This window comes from Rattus norvegicus, chromosome 9, assembly GCF_036323735.1.
Source record: "Rattus norvegicus strain BN/NHsdMcwi chromosome 9, GRCr8, whole genome shotgun sequence".
In the NCBI taxonomy this organism is placed as follows: domain Eukaryota; kingdom Metazoa; phylum Chordata; class Mammalia; order Rodentia; family Muridae; genus Rattus; species Rattus norvegicus.
The window spans coordinates 118,032,621-118,053,645 of NC_086027.1; the positions used below are offsets into that span (position 1 = coordinate 118,032,621).

The 21,025-nt window shown below is 44.1% G+C and overlaps 1 protein-coding gene and 1 long non-coding RNA gene across 28 annotated transcripts in view; one reads left to right on the top strand and one right to left on the bottom strand.

The window, feature by feature from the left end:
- Nucleotides 1-21,025, top strand: part of Dlgap1 (DLG associated protein 1) — an 869,320-nt gene that overhangs the window by 728,477 nt on the left and 119,818 nt on the right. The gene's annotated exons all lie outside the window — the stretch shown is intronic.
- Nucleotides 1-21,025, bottom strand: part of LOC102555426 (uncharacterized) — an 85,015-nt gene that overhangs the window by 4,728 nt on the left and 59,262 nt on the right. For 2 of the 4 annotated variants that reach the window (XR_010055090.1, XR_010055084.1), the window contains one exon: nucleotides 147-18,409. This is a non-coding gene — a long non-coding RNA (uncharacterized LOC102555426). The remainder of the gene's footprint in view (nucleotides 1-146; nucleotides 18,410-21,025) is intronic. The other 2 variants (XR_010055088.1, XR_010055087.1) reach the window with 2 other exon arrangements.

Sequence of the window (21,025 nt, forward strand, 5' to 3'; positions counted from 1 at the left end):
GCACACACACACGCACGCACATGTTCATACATGCAAGTGTAATGGTAAATGGAGCTAGAGAGGTGGCTCAGTGATGAAGAGCATTGGCTACCCTTGCAGAGGACTTGAGTTTTGTTCCCAGCACATATGTGACAGCTCACAATCACCTGTATCTCCAGTGCCAGGGGATCCAGTGCCCTCTTCTGGCCTCCAAGAGCATCAGGCACAGACATATATCCAGGCAATCACAGGCATAAAATAAAAATAGTAAAATCATTAACGCAAGTGTAGAGGTCCCCTGGATGTGTCTGCTCCTGTAACAGAAAGTCACAAACCGGCCTTCTCTGCATGTTTGTCCTGCCCAAAGCCAAGGTAAGTGGTTCCTGCTTTCGGCTGCTCCACTTAAATCCTAGGCCAGACCTTGTTTCCAATAGTCCTCCCAGAATTTTAGAACTTCACAATCTCCCCTAAAGAATGAGGTAGATAGGGGTGCTTGTGAGCATTCCCCAAACTATGTCTCAAGAGGCCATGATGCATTTTAGACTCAAAAAAAAAAAAAACCAACCTCATGGTCATCCTATGCTGTAAACCTCTTAGGAAGTAGGAGGTCATATCCTTGTTACCTTACTGAAGGCTCTTAAGAATTGTCTTTTGGGGGCTGGAGAGATGGCTCAGCAGTTAAGAGCGCCAATTGCTCTTCCAGAGGTCCTGAGTTCAATTCCCAGCAACCACATGGTGGCTCACACCCATCTGTATGCCCTCTTCTGGTGTGTCTGAAGACAGCAACCGTGTGCTTACATAAATAAATTTTAAAAAAGAGAGAGAAAGAATTGTCTTTCTAATTCTTCCATAATTTTTCAAGTTGCTTTAACTACAAAATTAATTAATTTTTTTTCTTTTTGCTTGTTTATATCTTACCACCTTTTCTGTTTCTCAAGGGCATGACTTTACAAACACACACACACACACACACACACACACACAAATGATATTTGAACATGATCATGCCACACTGCCTGGTGCATTTGTGTGAGCCCTGGAAAGTAGACCTTTCTGTCCATCACACATGTTTTGGGTTGCTGAGGCTAGGAGCAATTCTCAGCATATATCAGCTTTCCATTGAAACCATGGTCACCTTTCTTCTTAGTCACACCATTTAAAGAAGGGAAAAGATAGGTCTGCTTTCAAAGGACATACAATATGTGTTGCCTGATGATCACAGAGACAAAGATTATTGAGAGGGCCACCAAGGCGAGGGCAAGCTGACCCTGGGAAATCTAAAATTACATTTCTCAACTCCATCAACAGTCCAGCGCAGGACAGGTCAGATTCATCGGCAAGGCTTGTAACTTCGTTGCTCCAGACGATGAAAAGGCTTGTTGTTCAAGGATATCAATTATAGCCTGAGGTTTGGGAGTAATTTGGTTTGAACGTGAACAGAGAGATAAATAAATGTATTTAAATTCTTCCTCGAAACCACAGAACTGACTTTACAGAACACACAGCAGTAAGCGATACAAGGGACCTGCATCAAAGTGTCTTTTGTAGTTTAGTGGACACTGTCCAAGGCTGTATCCTATAAAAATATCATTCACAAGGGAGCTTAAACATGGGGTTAGACCTTAAAAAAGAAACTGTGTATGGGGGGAAGTAGGAAGCCAGAGTAAGGAGGAAGCTTCCTAACAGAGTAGAAGCCAAATTCAGGGTCCTAAACGGCAGTGTTTGTGGTGTAGACTGTTTATGATTAGCATGTCTCTATAGTAAACAGGAATTTTCAGTAGGAAAGGACCTTGGAAAGCTCCAAACATCACAGAGAAGGCTGCAGGAAGGGAAGGAGGGGGCATGTGGCCTTCATCGGCAAAGTGTCTGTGGGGGAGGGAACACAGACAAAGCCAGATGTTTCCCACTCTGCAGCCATTTGCCAGCCTGCCTAAAGACAGACCTTTCTCAGTTTTAGTTTGCTCTGTCCTTTTTTTTTTTAATCTAAAATCTAAGAATTATATCTGATGAAAAAATACAAATATTATCAATAGTAACATCCAAAACTTTACGGGGATATTTTCCACAGCTTTTATACAGTTTTCTGTTCTCTTTCTATAGCTTTTCAGCATTCAATTCCTCTTGTTGTTTTCTTTGGATGGTTGAAGTTACCTCCTTCCTCAGGCCACCCTCTCTCTGCTTCCCTTTATGATGCTAGTATAAGCTTTGCATCTCAACTTTGTCTGATTTTAGATCGTTGGGCTTCTTGTGTATGAACCAAGGGGGTTAGCATTTGGTAACAAATAATTCTGTGTAAGGATATGGCTACATTGTAAAAGTCTGTAAGGGATGGGGTCATCATAACAATGGTTATTGTTACACGGCTGCTACTTAGTCGGGTTTGCTTCGGACTCACTGTTAATTTCTAGCTACAGTGTAAGTACTTTGTATTTTTAAGAGTACTTCTTCATTGTGATGATTTTATGTAATTTATTAACAAGGTCTGATATGTTCAAAGCCTATCGACCAAGAGCATAGTTCAGTGGGTAGAGCACTTAACCAGCACGCACAGAGCCCTGGTTCTCATCCCTACAGGTGGAATAGCACAGCCTTATAAGCTCGCACTCCAGAGTGGAAGCAGGAAGATCAGAAATTCAAAGTTACGTTCAGCTACGTAGTAGCTTCAACACCAGCCTGGGCTATAGGAGACCCTCTTGAAAAAAAAAAAAGTTAAACTAAATTAAAGTAAGATAAAAAGCCAGGCATAGTGACTTAAACAACTTTAACCTCAGCACTCAGCACTGAAGCAGGTAGAGCTCTATAAGTTTGGGGCCAACCTACTCTTGGCCAGACAAGGAGAGACCATAGGGAGACCCTGCCTTGAAAAGAAATAAATCGATCATAATGGTGACAATGTAAGATAAAACCCAACTCCTCATTTTAGAAAGCAAATATTCTTTGTCCTTGATCCTTTTAAGCTGAGACAAAACTCTTGTCAGCTCTGATAGTATCAGCATCATGTTGAATCTGAAGCAACTAATGAAGAATTGTACCAAATTAGTTAGTTCTGCTGCTGAGTTCCCTACATGTGTTTATGTTTTTGGCATTGGTATTCCTTTTCTTTGTGAGAGGTCTGGTGTGTGTGTGTGTGTGTGTGTGTGTGTGTGTGTGTGTGTGTGTGTGTGTGTGTGCTTGTGCATGCACACACAAATGCACATACATGCTCATGTGTGTGTCCAGAGGGAGTGGGGAAGAAGAAGAGAGTTCTATGGTGCTTGAATCAAATCCACAGCCTTATCCTTGCAAGACAAGACATTCTAGCAACTGAACTACATCCCTAGTCACATCATTTATCATCTTAAACCACCTAGCCCCTTAATCTAGAGAAAACATGATAAGATAATCAAGAGAAAAGTCTTCCTAAACGGGCATCCACAATCTGAGGCATACCAAAGTGAGTCGAATGTGAGTTTGAGAGTGGAGCCTCTATTGGCTTCCTACTGTGACTGTGATACAGTTCACAGAAGTGGTACCTGAAAACAGCACTAATGGATTGTTGTAGAGCACTCAAAGGTCAAGAAGTCTGATGTATTCTCTGGAGACTGATATCATGATAGCAAGGGGGTTACATTCCCTCTGTGTAAAAGCATCTTTCACTGACCTGATGTCATCTCTAAGACTTACTGCCTCTGACTGCTAAAGCCTAGTCCTAGAAGCTTCCAGCCTCCGTACAATCTAATCTAGGCCTAGAATGATTTCAGCCTCTGAGACTTACTACTGAATAAGCTCACCCTTCCTAATTATTTCTGAGCTCTGGCTGGTTGGTTCAACTCGGCTGTTCTGGCTCAAACCACTCTCCAATCTGGCTTCTCTCTCAGCGTCTCCTGAAGGTTTGCTCTACTTGGCCTCAGACTAACTCTGGCAATCCGTTCTGATCTTCTGGATCCTTCTAGCGCTTTCTCATTTCTATGGCTGGTTTTTATCTTCACCTATGTCTAACTTGTTCTCTTTTTGACCTGTCTCTGTAAAACTCTCCTGATAAAACTCCCTCCCCCCTCCCTCTCCCTCTCCCTCTCCCTCTCCCTCTCCCTCTCCCTCTCCCTCTCCCTCTCCCTCTCCCTCTCCCTCTCTCTCAAGTAGCCTCTCTTTTCTCTGTGTCCTTATAAGAGCCAACCCTGTAAGGGTCCTATTCTGTCAAATCTTTCTCTGATTCGTCACTTTTTCTGTCACTCAATTAGACATCCCTTTGAAGCATGGGTGCTTCCTTCTACAAACTAACTTTACTTTCATTGGATTTCATGGGCTTGAAGGTGCGTACTAAGGATGTGTCTGTATTCTAGCCAGAGGGATTAAAGTTGTGTGCCACACCACAAGTAGAAACAGGTATTGTTTCCTGCAAACAACACAATCTCGGGGTTCACAGAGTGACCGGATATCCTGTAGCTCCTTTGAAGACCTTTCCTTTCCTAAGTTCGTGGCCTCTTTCCACTCTCAAAGCCAGTCACAGCCAAGTGACCTGATGCTTGGACACCAACTCTCTGGCTTCACTCCCTTCCTATCTGAGGATCTCTGAGTTAAGGTTAGATCCACCCCTATAATCCAAGATCTTTTCCCCATCTCAAGATCCTTAATTGTTTCTCCAATGTCCCTTTTGCTAGATGACATTTACAGTCGCAGGGGTAAAACTCTAACAACTTTGTATACTTGACTCTGATTCCCATAGAACTCATGGCACATGTATCTATGCAGGGTCCCAGATTCTGAGCACTGACACTTTTCTTTGATCTTGCCTGGCTGTCTGTTCCTTCAGAGGCAACTAGTTTCTTGCCGAAGCTGTAGGGAACAAAAACATTTGCAGGGAAGAAACACTTCCATGTAAAATCCTCAGGGATAACCAACACTGATAGAAGGGAGCAGTGCATTTGCTCCTTAATCTACAAAAATGGATAAAAAGATGGAATTATTATTACTATGATGGATATTACTATTGTTAACATATTCTTTAAAACATACTATAAGGGGCTCGGGAGATGGCTCAGAGGGTGAGTGCACTTGTCACACATGCAAGTGGGCTTGAGTTTTGAATCTGCACTACCCACATAAAAACCAAAGCATGACCTTATGTGCCTGGAGCCACAGTTATCTGGGGAGCGGAGATGGGCAAATCACAAGAGTTCAATGGCCGAACAACCTGGCTGAAACAGGGAGCTTAGGGAAGACACCCAGTGTCCTTCTCGGGTCTGCCACATAGAGGTGCACAGTACACATACAGCAACCAATGCCAACTGCAGTAAAAATGTTACAACGTTGACAGTGTGCTTTGCCATAGTTTTCAAAGGAGTTGCATGAATAGTCATGTCTATGCTTCGTTGATCACGGTTTGAACTTCCGGGTTGGTTTGGAAAAGGGCCTCATCTTTCAACCACGTGATCAGGCTCCCAAGAAACACCCTGCACAGCTTCCCCAGCTCAGCTTGTCATCAGATAGTGACAGGGAGCTTGAAGCAAGTATTTCTCACTACACAAAGAGCTCTTACACTCTGGCTTTGCAGCGTGAGACCAGAAAGTAAAGAAACACAGTTTCCTGTCTTCCCACCTCCCTTCTCTGCTTCCTGATGCGTCCTGCCCTCATTCGATTCTTCTCCAAGTGTTAAGTATTCAAAGAAACCTCGTCAAGACAACTAGATAAAAAAAGGCAAGGAAGACAGTTAATACTTACAGGGTTACACAGTCTTCTGGACAACGTTGTCTTTGCTTCAAATGATCAGAGGGAAAAATCAATGTTTTAGAAATAAGGACAAAGCTCTCATACGATGGCTACCAGAATACTCAGCGTTACGACTAGCATGTGGTTGCAGCTTCCTTGTGTGGCTGACCCTTTGAAGGCTTCCACTGCATTCAGATTCTTCCTTTATTTTGTCAAATTGTGCTCTCTGTCCTCCTTTGGAGGTTAGCGTATTACGATATGAATAATACCTCCTTACCCTTTCACATAGAAGTGGCCCAAGGAAAGTTCTCTTCCACCAGACTCTCAGCAACTTTTCCCCTAAAGAGAATGATCTGTTGTAGTCATGATGTGTTTGCACACTGTGTAACGTTTACCCATGGGTTATTCAAACGTCGACTCCTCTGACTTTATATCTTGTCTCAATCCGGACACGCCATTATAATGCATATACCGAGAATCTCCTATCTCAGGTTTGTGTAAGCAGTTCTTACCATTTATTCTCTGACTTGTCAATAAAGGCTGATCACCCAGTGGCTGGGCAGAATAGAGAAATAGGGCAGGATGTCTGCCAGTCAGGAGAGGGAGAGAGGGAGGGAGGGAGGGAGAGAGGGAGAGAGGGAGGAAGAGAGATTGAGAATATCAAGGAGGATGGAGGGTTTGGAGCCATGAGGGTGGGGTCCAGAGAGAGAGAGAGAGATCGTGGAAACACACCTGAAGCCCAAAGAGCCAGATCAATAATAATATGCAGGTATCGTGGGATGGGGTTGGGAGGTAGCCAGAAAAGAGGTTAAGGTAGGTCACTTAACTGCTCAGCTATTAAGGTCCAATTTTAAATAAACCTTGGTTTCTCCATGTAGTTATTGGGATAAAAACAATTACAGCTGCTGGCTTAATTTGCTGCTACATTTATATTAGAGATAATACATTAACACCCTGCTTCTCTAGGCTCTGTCTAGTCTTTCTCAGGGAATGTGTCCAGCTACTTTGAAGAGGATGTTCCCAACTCCATGGCCATTCCTTCTTCCTCTACTCGTAGTATAAGCCTGAGCACAGTTAAACCACCATACTAGACCACTCTGTGGATACAAAGAAATGTTTATCAGTGATCAAAATGCCAAGGCCATCTTTCTAGGGACAGAGAGAAGAGCAGAATGGTGGGAAAGCAAGAGGTTCTATAGTAAATGAGCTGACCTGGGCTGCTAGGATCAACTGGAAACTAGATGCCCTGTGCCCGAGGCAGTTGACTTTCGGGAAAATTAAAAGATCCTGGTAGACAGGAGCCACCTGTATGCTTGTCCACCCAATAATAACCCTTCTGTTTGCCTGGCCCCAGCCTCTGTTTAGGACAATGTCAGCAGCACTGCCATTTTGGGGTGCTGTTCTGAACCTAATGTAGAGAGAGGGGTGAGTTTCTTCAGCATGTGATAGAACCTTGGGTAAATCTCATTTCTTGTGGTATATCATCCACCAGTTATTAAAGCCTCTTGTTAACGCATATTATAAACATGTGGTATTTGTATAGGCTAGCACTCTGCCTACTTTATTCTTCTTGTCAGTAATGAAACAGTTATCTCACCAGCTAAGCACCATCACACTATTTATATTCTTGAATAATAATAGGCATAGATAACCGACCCCTTCCACATCAAAGTCAGTCCTAGCAGGGACTGACTCACCTCACACACACTCTCACACATACATACACACACTCGCACACACACAGACACCTTCTCTCACCCACACAGACAAACCCCTGCTGCCACCTCACCAGCCCCTGTCTCCTCTTTCTTAGTCTTTCTCAGTCACACAGCTCCAGGTCGCTTTCTTTAGCCTTACAAGCATCTCCAAGATGATCCAATTCTCTTTAACTGTTTGCTCAATGCCTCATCTCCTCTCCATGATGGTGATTCTCTCTCTGGTCTCCTTGTTACATGTTCCTCATACCGAGGAAATATTAGCTCACCTGTCTAGCCCACATAAGCACCTACTGTTTTACCCTTGGTTTTCCAGCTGAGTCTGTGAAACTGAAATCTACCGTTTATCATCCCTGTAGGAGAAAAAGAAAAAAAAGCTTCTTTTTTTGACAGATTAGGAGATTATCTGAGTTTAACCTTTTTTACTCCATTAAACCTCAGGCCAGATTCAGTCATTTTTTTATAGGTTGGTACCACAGGATGGTTTTGCTTATATAGTGCCATTAGTTTTAATTTTGAGTTGTATATTATAAGAGAAACTAAGCTGAGCTGGTGTTTCATATATAGCTGGCCTTCCTGCTCCTGACTTCACCGTAATTCCCCAGTCAGAACACTCAGAAAGTAGCATTCAATCTACTCCTCAAAGCTTTAGATTCTAGTCTTCAACCACATAATGTTTGTAGGAATAACTGGTTCAGCAAGAGTGTGTTTCCAGATTTATAAAGCATGCATATGTGTGTATGTGGGTGTGTGTGCAAGTATGTGTATGTATATGTGTGTATATATGTGAGTGTATATGTGTGTATGTATATGAGTATGTGCAAGTGTGTGTGTGGATTCAATACCTAAAGGACACACACACATACGCACATGAGAGAGAGAGGTATTTGGAGACTTTGTAAATGGAATTCAGTATCAGGGGTGTGCTTAGCTGAGTTGAACTTCTAGAACCACCCCCCTCCCATATTAGAGATGCAATTAACTTAATTAAACCAACAAAACATCAAAGCTTAGGCTACCCAACCTTAAATGTGAGAATCCTCAGGCCGTTCTCACAGCCCGTATATGCTATAAACTTGCCATGCAGGTCAGTAATCTGCCTGATTCTTGCACTCAATCATTCCTGGTGACACAGCACATGCTGGATGTGTGCTAGCCAGAGCTGTGCTTTTCTGAACATAAGGGTTGATATTAACTCCCTCCAGAGACGGGATGATAATGTTGTCCCATGGGTTGTTTTATACCCTCAGAGACCACACTGTTGTTTCTGTTAGGAAAGCCAACTGGTACAGAACCAAGGAATAATAGAAGAGAGAGCTGGAGTGATAATGGATCAATGGTTGGGAGCACTCTTTGCTCTTGTTGAAGACCTGGGTTTTGTTCCCAGAACCAACATGGTGGCTCACAACCACCCATAACTCCAGTTCCAGGGGGTTCTGATGCCCTTTTCTGAACTCTGAGGGCACCAGGCATGTGTATGATATACATACATAAATGCAGGCAGAACATTCATATATGTACATAAATTAAGATTCATTTTTGAAAAGGAAGAGAACGGAAGTGAACAAAACTGTGAAAATCCATTGGATGGAGAATGAGAACCCAACATTAGTTGTAAATATGCAGTGGTTATGTCAATCAAGAGTGCCATTGTGGACTTGGGGTGTAACTCACTGGCAGAGTATAACCCCAGATACAGGACACCCTGGGTTTGATTCCCCAGCACCACAAAAATTAAAGAGATAAAGAGAAAAGAAGACATAGAAAGAGCACAGTTGTCATAACTAAGGCATCAGTCCTGGGTTCTATAAGCGAGCAGGCTGAGCAAGTCAGGGGAGGCAAGCCAGTAAGTAACATCCCTCCATGGCCTCTGCATCAGCTCCTGCTTCCTGTCCTGTTTGAGTTCCAGTCCTGACTTCCTTTGGTGATGAACAGCAATGTGGAAGTGTGAGCTGAGTAAACCCTTTCCTCCCCAACTTGCTTCTTGGTCATGATGTTTTGTGCAGGAACAGAAGCCCTAAGAGTTCCCCTAGAGCTGTTCACACATGTTCACACATAGCCATTAGTCCTGTGATTGTCCTATGCTGTAAAAGATGGCAGAGAAAGTGGCTAAATTTCTTTCTAGAGTTTTTCTCTATGGTTGAGTAGAAAGCAACCGCTTATAAGACAGTTATAAGAGAAAATTCCAACTCTTCTGAATTTTCTATCAAATTTCAGAATGGGGACTAAGGAGGTAGCTCAATGGTAGAGTTCATATCTAGTGTACATAAGGCCTGGGCCCCTCATCTCCAACATACACACTAAAAAAAGTGATTAGTCAATCAATTAACAATATTCTTGAGAATAAAATTTTATGGTAGAGCAACCTATCAGAATATTGTAATATTAATTTGACCCTATGTTTCCTTTCTTCATTTTTTATGAGTGTGTGTGAGAATGTATGTGTGTGTGTGTGTGTGTGTGTGTGTGTGTGTGTGTGTGTGTACGCGCAGAAACCTATGAAGGCCAGAAGCAGTGTTAGGCCCCCTAGAACTGTAGTTACAGTTGATGTTGAGCAGCCATTTGACTGCTGGAAACAGGAGTTATGTCCTCTGTAGGAGCAGAAAGCGCTCTTAACCACTGAACCACGTCAACCCCCTATTTTTTTGATTTTCATTTCTGATCCTTATCAATTCTTATTAGAAAAAATTTAAAGTATTCAATCAAAATGTATAAAGTTATTAAATTGTGGACACTATTAAGAAAAAGACACTAATAACTATCATATTTAGCAGGATGTGTATTTCATAAGAGAAGATCACATGACTGGGCAGGGTGGTACATACCTTGAATCCAGAAACAGGTGGATCTCTACAAGTCTGAGGCCAGCGTGGTCTGTACAGTGACTTGTAAGCTAGCTGTGACGACAGAGTGAGACCCTGATCAGAAAAGAAAGGAAAAAAAAGAGAAAAGAAACACAAGACAAAAGAAGAGAGGAAAAAAGAGAGGGGGGGGAAGAGAGAAGGAGGGAGGGAGGGAGGAGGAGGAGAAGGGGAAGGAGGGAAGAGGGAGGGAGGGAAGGAAGGAATTAATTCAGAGGATCAAGATTTGCAGAAGGTGAAGTGAGAGTATGGGATAAATGGTTTGAGCTGATGAAGGCCTGAAAAGTCTGGGTCCTTCAGGGACTGGGGATATAGCAGCTCAGAGGTAGGGCATTTGCTTAACATGAGAGATACTCTGGGTTCAATCCCCAGCACCAGCAAATCTGATGGACCTTCAACAGGTGAGATAGAGAAATTGACCTAAAAGAATTAGTCAAACCAATGGCCAGATATGGAAAAATCCCAGAGAATGTTCGAGCATTCAAGCATGTTATTAGATTTGGCTGGATCACCAGATCCATCACAGTTGCACAGATGCACCAGAAGCACAACACCTCCCACAACAGAGAAAGGATTCTTGGTTCAGTTCCTGGGAAGCCCTGCCCCCCAAAGGATATTAAGTACAGAAACAGTTAATGAGTGAATTAGAATAAATTAAACGACAGCTCAACAAGAAGACAGACAACTACGTTGCTGAAACAGGTAATCCTAAGGATGTGGCCAGAAGAGCCAGGAAAGGAAACCGGGAGTGCTGACATGGTGGGCCAAAATGAAGGCATGCTAGAGTTGGCACGAGACAAATTCAACAAAGGCAGGGACTGGAGATGCAACAGGAATGGACTCTGTCAAAGGGGCTTTCCTCTCCCACCCTCAGAAGTAGAGTTGGTTTGAAGGAAAGAGTTGAGATGTCTGAAGAATGACAGGCTGGTACCTGAGGAACTATAATACAGATACAGACGGTTAAAATCGGGGAAATGTGGGGACAGACGTGAGTTCCGGCATCACAGAGGATGCAAAGGAAGGATAAACAAGCAGAAGCCTGTCCTGGAAGCTCACAGATACAAATTAAGAAACCCGTTTGAGTGGATATGATCTCAAAATAAGCATCTGTAGGATGGTGATTACATTGAAATGCTGCTCTCATTCTTCTGCAAGTTGCTTTCAGAGAAACAAACCCAGTGCCTGTAACACAGGCCCCAGGGCTGTGAGATCACGAAGGCGCCAGCGAGGTCTCAGAGCCATACATATATTTCAGAATCTCAGAGATGGAGTGAGGTGACTTCAACGCCTCAGCTAACTCACTGCCTAGTAGTTGGTGGTGCTCAGTGATGCTAATGAGGGCAGTTAGTAGCCGTGGTTGGCTTGTCAATGACGGCAAGATAGGAGAGGTGATAATGGTAGAGGTGGAGATGGTGGAGGTGATGGAGGTGGAGATGATGGAGATGGAGATGGTTGCGATGATGGAGGTTGATTTGGTAGTTATGTTTACAGCGGCAGTGGAGGTAAAGGTAGGTGGTGGACATGGAGATGGGAGCTATGAAGATGGTGGTGGAGGTGCTGATGGCTGAAACGATAGCAGTGGTGCTGATGGTGAGGTGGACGAGGTGACATGACACTGGCAAGGTTAGAGTCAGTCATCTTCACGTTAGCATCTTCCTCTCGTGCACAGCAGCAAACTGCAGCAATGACATTTCCACCTTCGCTGCTTAGTTAGAATAGCTGTCTGCTCTGCGTATCCTAGCAACTGGTGTTTTCCATCAATTCCTTCTCCTAAAGAGCAACATTGTTAAGGTGGCCAACAGAAACAGTATTCCAACAGAATGCGCAGGTCATTAAGGGCAAGAGAAACGTAAATGAAGAATTGTAACTATGAAGGCTGAAGCAAGAAGGTCGTAAGTTCAAGGCCAACCTGAGCTACAATAGAGAAATCCAGGCCAGCCCAAGTGATACACTGAGGCTCCGTCTCAAAACTGGGAGAGGAAGAGACAGAAAGGGAATGGAAGGAGAGAAAAATGTTAATTCCATGTACTGAGGACTCTGATCGAGATAGCCAAGCGTAAAGCGACACGGTGGAGAGACACTGCTGTCACTGGTTTGGATTGGGAATGTCCATCTGTCAAAAACTGGGAGTAAAGGGTTCGTGGGCAAAGTAAAGATGGGGTTTCCCCAGGCACCTACAAGGCAGTGAAGCGCCTAAGTGCCGCGCATCTGTGGAGGGAAGCATCTGACCGCAGAAGAGGGTCATCAGGGAAGCAATGAAGCCAAGGCTGGCTCAGGCTGAACTGGGTCTTAAACTCCATCCTTTGGGCCGAACTCTTAGATTTTTTTCACACAAGGAGACTCTCAAGGAAAGGTGAAAGACAGTTAGGATTGCCAGTGGGAATCTGCTGAGGGTGGCTGGAAAAGGAGAGGAGGATGTGAGGTCAGATGCAAGAATCCAGCAGGGCAGGTTGGGGGAGGGGGAGCTCCAGAGAAAGGACTGGCTGCAGCGAGAAGGGGCTCCCGCAGCACCTCAGTGTGGAGCTGCTAGATGACTTGCTAGATGTAGACCATGAGCTTCCAGTGGAAAACAGCTGGAACGGAGCCAAGAGAGTGAAGCGGGGGAGGGGGGGTGTTAGCGGGGAGCTGGAGGGATGTTCGCTCAGCAGTTAGAGCTGGCTACTCTTCCATTTGTGGCACATCACAACTCCAATTCTAAGGGATCTGATGCTCTCTTCTGACCACTATGGGCAGTGGGCACCCACACGGTGCATTGATACATGCCAGCAAAACACCCATACGCCTAAAATAAAATGTAAAAGGAAGGAGGGGGGGAGGGACGGAGGGAAGGAAAGAAGGAAGGAAGGGAGGGAGGAAGGAAGGAAGGAAAATGCTCTAAAGAAGATAGATGTTTAGCAATGTGCAGAATCTAACTAAAGTTTTAATTACTCCCTGGTGCAGTGGGATTCTCATTAGCTTTTAAGAAAGGAAAATGAACTGGGTGGTGGTTGTGCATGCTTTAATCCCATCACTCAGGAGACAGAGTCAGGCAGATCTCTGAGTTTGAGGCCCGCTGGTCTACAGAGTGAGTCCCAGGACAGAGGAAGTGAGGAGAGGGGAGAGAGAAGGGAGAGAAGGGGGGAGAGAGAAGACAGAAAGAGGAGAGGGAGGAAGAGAGAGGGGAGAGAGATAATATAATTTCAGTTCTAGTGGGATCCAATTCCTCCTTCTGACCCATATGGCACCAGGCATGTACATCATACATACATACATACATACATACATACATACATACATGCATGCATACATACATACAAGCAGAACAATCACAGAAATAAAAATAAATTCCTTTTTTAAATTTTAAGTCTTTCAGAAAAGCACAGGGTCTTTTTTAATTCTTTTATTATTTTTTTATTTATTACTTGTTTATTTCCTTCATGGCTGCCCCCCTCCATTGCTACTCTAACATGGGTTGGCGGGGGAGAGGTTCCTTCTCCTACAATAAGTAAAATTGGAGTCACTTCTTGAGTTCAGCAAAGAGGCTACATGATCCCAGAGTTTAGAGAATTATTCTTGTTGCTCCACTAGGAACCGACTGGTCTGAGTGTTAAGATAAAAGCCCTTAAAATAGATTCTAAAAGTGGGATGACTTCATTAATTCTATATTTGTTCCAGTTCCCTTACATCAGACTTCCTTCCGTCCTGCATGAGCGTGGGGGAGAAAATATCTGTTGAAAAAGCAAGCTCGAGAGTAGTGCATGCCTTCAATCCCAGCACTCAGGAGGCAGACAGGCCAGCCCACATAGTGAGTTCCAGGTTAGTCAGAGCTACATAGTGAGACCTTTTCCCGAAAGAAGGAAAAAGAAAAAGTAAATAAAATGGAAAATAAATTCAAAACCTGTTAAATCTGCTTTCTCGGGCTCCTTGTGTGGCTCAGTTTACCTAGAAAAAAACGGCAAAAAAGAAAATAGTTGGCTGTGTCTCCAGCTCAAATAATCAGTTTCCATGAGGTGGGTCGTCTTTTCAGCTAGACGCAGCCAAGCAACGGGAACACGTGACCTGCCAGCTGGCGCGTTTCTTCCGTTCTTTACCAAGCGATCTCTCGAACTGAGTTGGCGTTCCATTACTGTAGCAAATATCTGAGATGAGTCAACGTAAAAAGAAGTAAGGTTGAGTCGGGATTTGAAGGTCTTTTAGGCCTGTAGGGAGGCAGCACATCCTATAGTGGAGGAAACTTATTCACTTTGTGGAGGGCATGAGGAGGGAGAGAGGGAGAGAGGGAAGGGGAGGGGAGTGGGAGAGATCCCAACATCACCTTCGAGGGCATGCATGCCATCCTATCCAGGATTACTATTGCTGTGACAAAACACCATGACCAAAAGCAACTTGGTGGGGCGGTGGTTACTCATGGTTCCATGTAACAAGTAGTAAGGACAGTAACTCAAGCAGGGCAGGAACCTAGACGCAGAAGCTAATGCAGAGGCCGTGGAGGGGTGCTGCTCACAGGTTTGCTAAACACGGCTTCCTCAGCCTGATTTCTTGTAGAACCCAGGATCACCAGCCCAGGGGTGGCACCACTCACCGTGGGTTAGGTTCTCTCCCATCAATCACTATTAAGAAAATGCCCTACAGTCGGGTATTATGGAAGCATTTTCTCAATTGAAATTCCCTCCTTTCAGATAACTCCAGCTTATATCAAGTTGACATAAAACTATCCAGCACACACCTCTTCCTCAAAGATGTAAATCCTTCCACTGGGTCCCATTTCCTAAAGTTTTTACTATGTCTCAACAGTGTTCTAGACTAGGACAAAGCCTAGGGCTTCGTGGGGACAATTATGCGAACATAGCATGCACCCACCATGAACCAGTCACCGAGGGCATTGCCACATCAGGAAGGCTTCTGTGTAATGTATAGTCAAGTGTTCCTCATGTGACAGGGACTCTGGATATTGGAACTAAGAAACATTGTGATTCTCATGTACCTGTGAGCTGTGAGGGCAGAGAAAATGAATTTTTTCTTCCTCCTGGAGTTCCGGGGACAGGAAGGAGAATAAAGAGTAAAGGGCCTTTAGAGTGGTTCAGAATTGTTGAACATAGAGGTTGGCTAGGAAGGAAGGGAGCCTAGAGGGTTGAAAGGTGTCCAAGACAAATCCCAGCTCAGGAAAGCCAACATCTGGTCAGTGGCTTCACAGATACAGAAAGAAGAATGGGGCCATTACACTGTTTCTGTCAGGTCACGCGGGTGTTCTTACTAAGCTGATCTCACTAAGATATGAAAAAACTAATGTCCATTGGTTTATGATGAAAACAAGAACATTCCACCTACATGATAGCTGTCAGATATCAAGAGAAGGTTTGTATAAACATGTATCATCAGAAACGTGACTTACTTCTGTAAATGCTGAGATTTAAATTTCTCAGGAACCGGAAAGATGGCTCATCCTTTGAACACGTGTTGCTCTTCCAGATGACCTGAGTTCAATTCCCAGCACCCACATCACCCCTCACAACATAACTCCATTCCTAAGGGATCCTCTCCTGGCCTCCTTAGGCAGAATTAATTTTTAAAATTAATTGCTTAGAAATTTCTCAAGAGGAACTCTCCTCCATTGTTGGTGGGATTGCAGACTGGTACAACCATTCTGGAAATCAGTCTGGAGGTTCCTCAGAAAATTGGACATTGAACTACCTGAGGACCCAGCTATACCTCTCTTGGGCATATACCCAAAAGATGCCCCAACATATAACAAAGACACGTGCTCCAACATGTTCATAGCAGCCTTATTTATAATAGCCAGAAGCTGGAAAGAACCCAGATGCCCTTCAACAGAGGAATGGATACAGAAAATGTGGTACATCTACACAATGGAATATTACTCAGCTATCAAAAACAATGACTTTATGAAATTCACAGACAAATGGATGGAACTGGAAAATATCATCCTGAGTGAGGTAACCCAATCACACAAAAACACACATGGTATGCACTCATTGATAAGTAGATATTAGCCCAAATGTTCAAATTACCCTAGATGCACAGAACACATGAAAATCAAGAAGGATGACCAAAATGCGAATGCTTCACTCCTTCTTTAAAAGGGGAACAAGAATACCCTTAGGAGGGAATATTGAGGCAAAGTTTAGAACAGAGGCAGAAGAAACACCCATTCAGAGCCTGCCCCACATGTGGCCCATACATATACAGCCACCCAATTAGACAAGATGGATGAAGCAAAGAAGTGCAGGCTGACAGGAAACAGATGTAGATCTCTCCTGAGAGACACAGCCAGAATACAGCAAATACAAAGGCGAATGCCAGCAGCAAACCACTGAACTGAGAACGGGACCCCTGTTGAAGGAATCAGAGAAAGGACTGAAAGAGCTGAAGGGGCTCGAGACCCCATATGTACAACAATGCCAAGCAACCAGAGCTTCCAGGGACTAAGCCCCTACCTAAAGACTATACATGGACTGACCCTGGACTCTGACCCCATAGGTAGCAATGAATATCCTAGTAAGAGCACCAGTGGAAGGGGAAGCCCTGGGTCCTGCCAAGACTGAACCCCCAGTGAACGTGATTGTTGGGGGGAGGGCAGTAATGGGGGGAGGATGGGGAGGGGAACACCCATAAAGAAGGGGAGGGGGAGGGGTTAGGGTGATGTTGGCCTGGAAACCAGGAAAGGGAATAACAATCGAAATGTAAATAAGAATACTCAAGTTAAGAAAAATGGAGAGAAAAAAAAAAGAAATTTCTCACAAAGCTCCCTCAACCGTGAGCTAGGTTGTGTTTGTGAAGAAAACACCCCCTTCATCCTGTTTAGTTCATCCTCCTGAAATCCTTTACTACAACCTATAAGGAGGAGGTACCTCTGCAGAGTGTTGGGTACAGCGCCACATGAAAACCAGGCTGTCAGGTCTCAGTAGTCAGGTTGCTGGAATGCACTGGAATTCTAAGGAAGCCATTGGCTGCTCTGTCAGCTGTGTAGAACTCATGATCCATGGACGCAACTAGATGCTTCATTAGAAAGCCAGGTTCTCCTCTTGGAAAAGAATATTTCCTTCTTGGTGGTTATTGGCACCATTCATCTCTCTGGTGGATACCTGATCCATTTGAATAAATCCGAGGGTATCACAAATATACAACCCCTCAGAAGATGTTTAAATGGTCTCACCTTAACCATCCTGGTCTAGGAATAAAATTTTAGCTTTTTTTTTTTAGTAGTATGTATTTTTTTTTTCCATCAGCACAGAGGCAAACTTTCAAAGCTGCAACACAAAATAAAGTTATCTATGGGGAAGGAGTCATAAGCTCATTCCTCCTGGAGATCCTCCCAACAACTGATGGTTGCTAGGGGAAGCAAAGACAGCTTCTTTCTTTCTTTTTAAAAATGCATTTATTGGTTGGGGATTTAGCTCAGTGGTAGAGCGCTTGCTTAACAACCACAAGGCCCTGGGTTCGATCCCCAGCTCCGAAAAAAAAGAAAAAAAATGCATTTATTGTGTGTATGAGTGTTGGCCACAGGCATGCCTGATGCCTCCAGAGATAGAAGACCTTGAACTGGAATTCTGGAGTTGTGAGCTGTCGTGTGGGTGCTGGGAACCAAGCCTGAGCTCTCTAAAAGAGCATCAAATGTTCTTAACCACTAAGCCATCTCTCCAGAACCCCTGAGAGATACCTTCTTCAGCTTGGTCACTGATAACCATTGCTCATGCTTCTGTAAGCAACCCTAATGAAAGAAAGAAAGAAAGACAGAGGAGAAAGACAGACAGATAGACAGACAGACAGATAGGGGAGACTAGTTGAGAAGAGGAAGAGTGGAAGAGGGTCAGAGAAGCAGGGATTAAAACAACCAAAACATTCTATATATGCATGAAAATATCATAGCTGAATAGATGGTGGTTTGATTAAGAAAGGTTCCTATAGGCATATGTAGGCTTAGATTTTTCAAAACTTACTTTAGGGTTATCAAATGCTTCAACTGCCCCCCCTTTCTAGCCCACCATCCAAAGGTAGGGGGGAAAATGTGGTAAATAGGACAAGGGGATGCAGACCTGCTTAGAAGTAGTTCCTTGAGGTAATTTCGAACTCTGATTGTCAGGATACCAGCAGTCCAGTTCAATAGTGTCAGGATACCAAACACAAATCAGCAATGGTGGCAGGATCCAGCAGAAACAGCCAGGCTTCCACCTAATTGGCACAAGTCAGCAGAAACAACTAGGACCAGCCAGAATGCTTTGAGAAGTTCTCTGCCGTGCCTCTCTCAATGAAGTGAAGTTCGGTGAAGATGAGAGACCAGCAAAGCATTGCAAGGCTAGCTATGTAAGCATCCCGTCACTGTCTGCCATGTCCTAATTATGCTCTCTCCAAACATTGCATGTCCTCCCACAGGTCTTGCTTCAACAAAACACCATGTGAGACTAAGTCATATGACACAACCAGAAACTTCTACTTCAAGCATAGACTAGAATATTTGATTGCCCAGGTACCAGAGAGTGGCACATTTGAAAGGATTAGAAGGATTAGGGATGTAGCCTTGTTGGAGGAAGTGTCTCATTGGAAATGGGCTTTGGGGTTTCAAAAGCCTATGACAACAAGCCCAGTGTGTGTGTGTGTGTGTGTGTGTGTGTGTGTGTGTGTGTGTGTGTGTGTGTGCGCGCGCGCGTGTTTCTGCCTATGGGTCAGGATATACAGCTCTCATCACTACCTCAGCATCTGCCTGCATGCTACCATGCTCCCAGCCATGTTAATGGACTAAACCTCAGAAACTGTACACAAGTCTCCCCATAATGGTTGCCTTGATCATGGTGTCTTTTCTCAGTAGCAGAACAGTGACTAAGACAAAAATCCATTATTGTGGATGATTAGTATGTATTTTCAAAAAGGAGAGAAGAACATCTAGAAAGTTCAGAGCCTTAAACTAGCCTCTGTTACCTTAAAAACGGGGATTACACAACATAGTGAGTATTTATCTTTAAGAGCTATCTGGCACTTCTGTTAGTATAGACATGTTTAAACATGCTACCCAATGGTCAAGGTGTGGTAGACTGCTTGCCTAGCATGGTTAAGACTTTGATCTTGATTTCCAGCATGACAAAAGGGGGAGATAATACTTTTTCCAAGTCTTATCACATTAGTCATTAGTGGAATATTCTGATCAACTAGTTTGTGACAGCTCCTTGAGAATATCCTGACTCAAATGAGGACTGGGAGGTAGCACCCTGGAGTTTAACATCTGGTAAAGCTTTTCCTCTGTGCTCTTAGTTTACTGTTTGAGGGCTACAAGTTAAACTTACACAAGATAGATTAGCAAGAGGGATTGAAGGATCCTTCATTCATGTACATGAGGGAGTTTACAGCAAAGCATGTCTCAGCAAAGGTTTACAACTTAGGACTTATGAACCATCTTCATGAGAGCAAGTGAAAGAGAGGACACTTGAGGAAACACAAATTACCTATAGCAAGATAAATGGGGATTGGAGAGAAGGCTCTGTAGTTAAGGACACATGCCGCTCTTCCAGAGGAACAGAATGTAGTTCCCATCACCTACATCTGGTGGTTTCCAAGTGGCTGCAACTTCGGCTCCAGGAAATCCAACGCCCTCTTCTGGCCTCTGCAAACACCTGCGTTCATGTGCACACACCCACACATAGATGTACACTGATGCACACAACTTAAAATAAAACTTCTTTTAAAAGAGAAGTGGGGTGGAAGGAAAGAAAGAAAGCCAGAGGATGGCATGCACTTTTAATCTCAGCACTTGGGAGGCAGAGACAGGCAGATGTCTGTGAGTTCAAGGACAGCCTGATCTACAGAGTGAGTTCTAGGGCCTCCAGAGCTACAGAGTAAGACCCTCTCAAACCAGACAGAAATGAAAGAGAGAGAGAGAGAGAGAGAGAGAGAGAGAGAGAGAGAGAGAGAGAGAAAGGAAGGCAGGAAGGAAGAACAAAGATAAATGGACATTTAGGAACGTGGAGGAGAGATGATAATTTGCAATAGCAGTTAAGTGTGTAGCTGATTTCTCTCATAAGATAATGGACCATCTTCACCAGTTAATTCTAGGGGAATTAACTAGGGTTTTCAAAGAATGAGTTATTTAGAGAGGCTTTGCTTTTAAGTAGATAAGGGATTCAAAGGAAAAAAATCCTGTGGTCAGTGTCTTCAGTTCTTAGATAGGCTGGTACAGCAGTAGCATACGCGCTGTGCTTGCTCCTTCAAAGGAGCCAGCGATAGAAGACCCTTTATCCCTGTTCTTAGTGGCCCAGCTGTGACCTGGGATGGAGCTGTGACCTGGAGCAGGGAAAGAGCAGAGCCTCCTAGGCCCAACATACACTCAAAGTACAGTCATCTGTGTCACAGAAGTAGTTCCTAGATCAGTCTCAGGGATGACACCAACATTGGAGAAGCTTCACCAGCTGAGCCATTGCTCCACCTTTGGGAAGGCTGCTGCTATTAGTACTGTGCGTGTGCGTGTGTGTGCATGTGCACATACGTGTGTTTGTGTATGTGCACATACGTGTGTGTGTGTGTGCATGCATTCAAGCATTTATACCACAGCACACATGTAGAGGTCACAGGACAACAGTTCTCTCCACCCGCCATGTTGATCCTGGGAATCCAAACCCTCAGGTCTGGCAGCAAACAACTTTGCCTGTTGGGTCATCCACATCTGAGGATTTAACGATGGGTTGGAGCCTAACCCTTCAACAATTTGGGTCTGTTTTGTTTTTCTACACTGGGGATGGGACCCAGGGCTTTGTAAATGTCAGGAAAGAACCCTAGCACTCCCAAACCCAACCCAGTTCT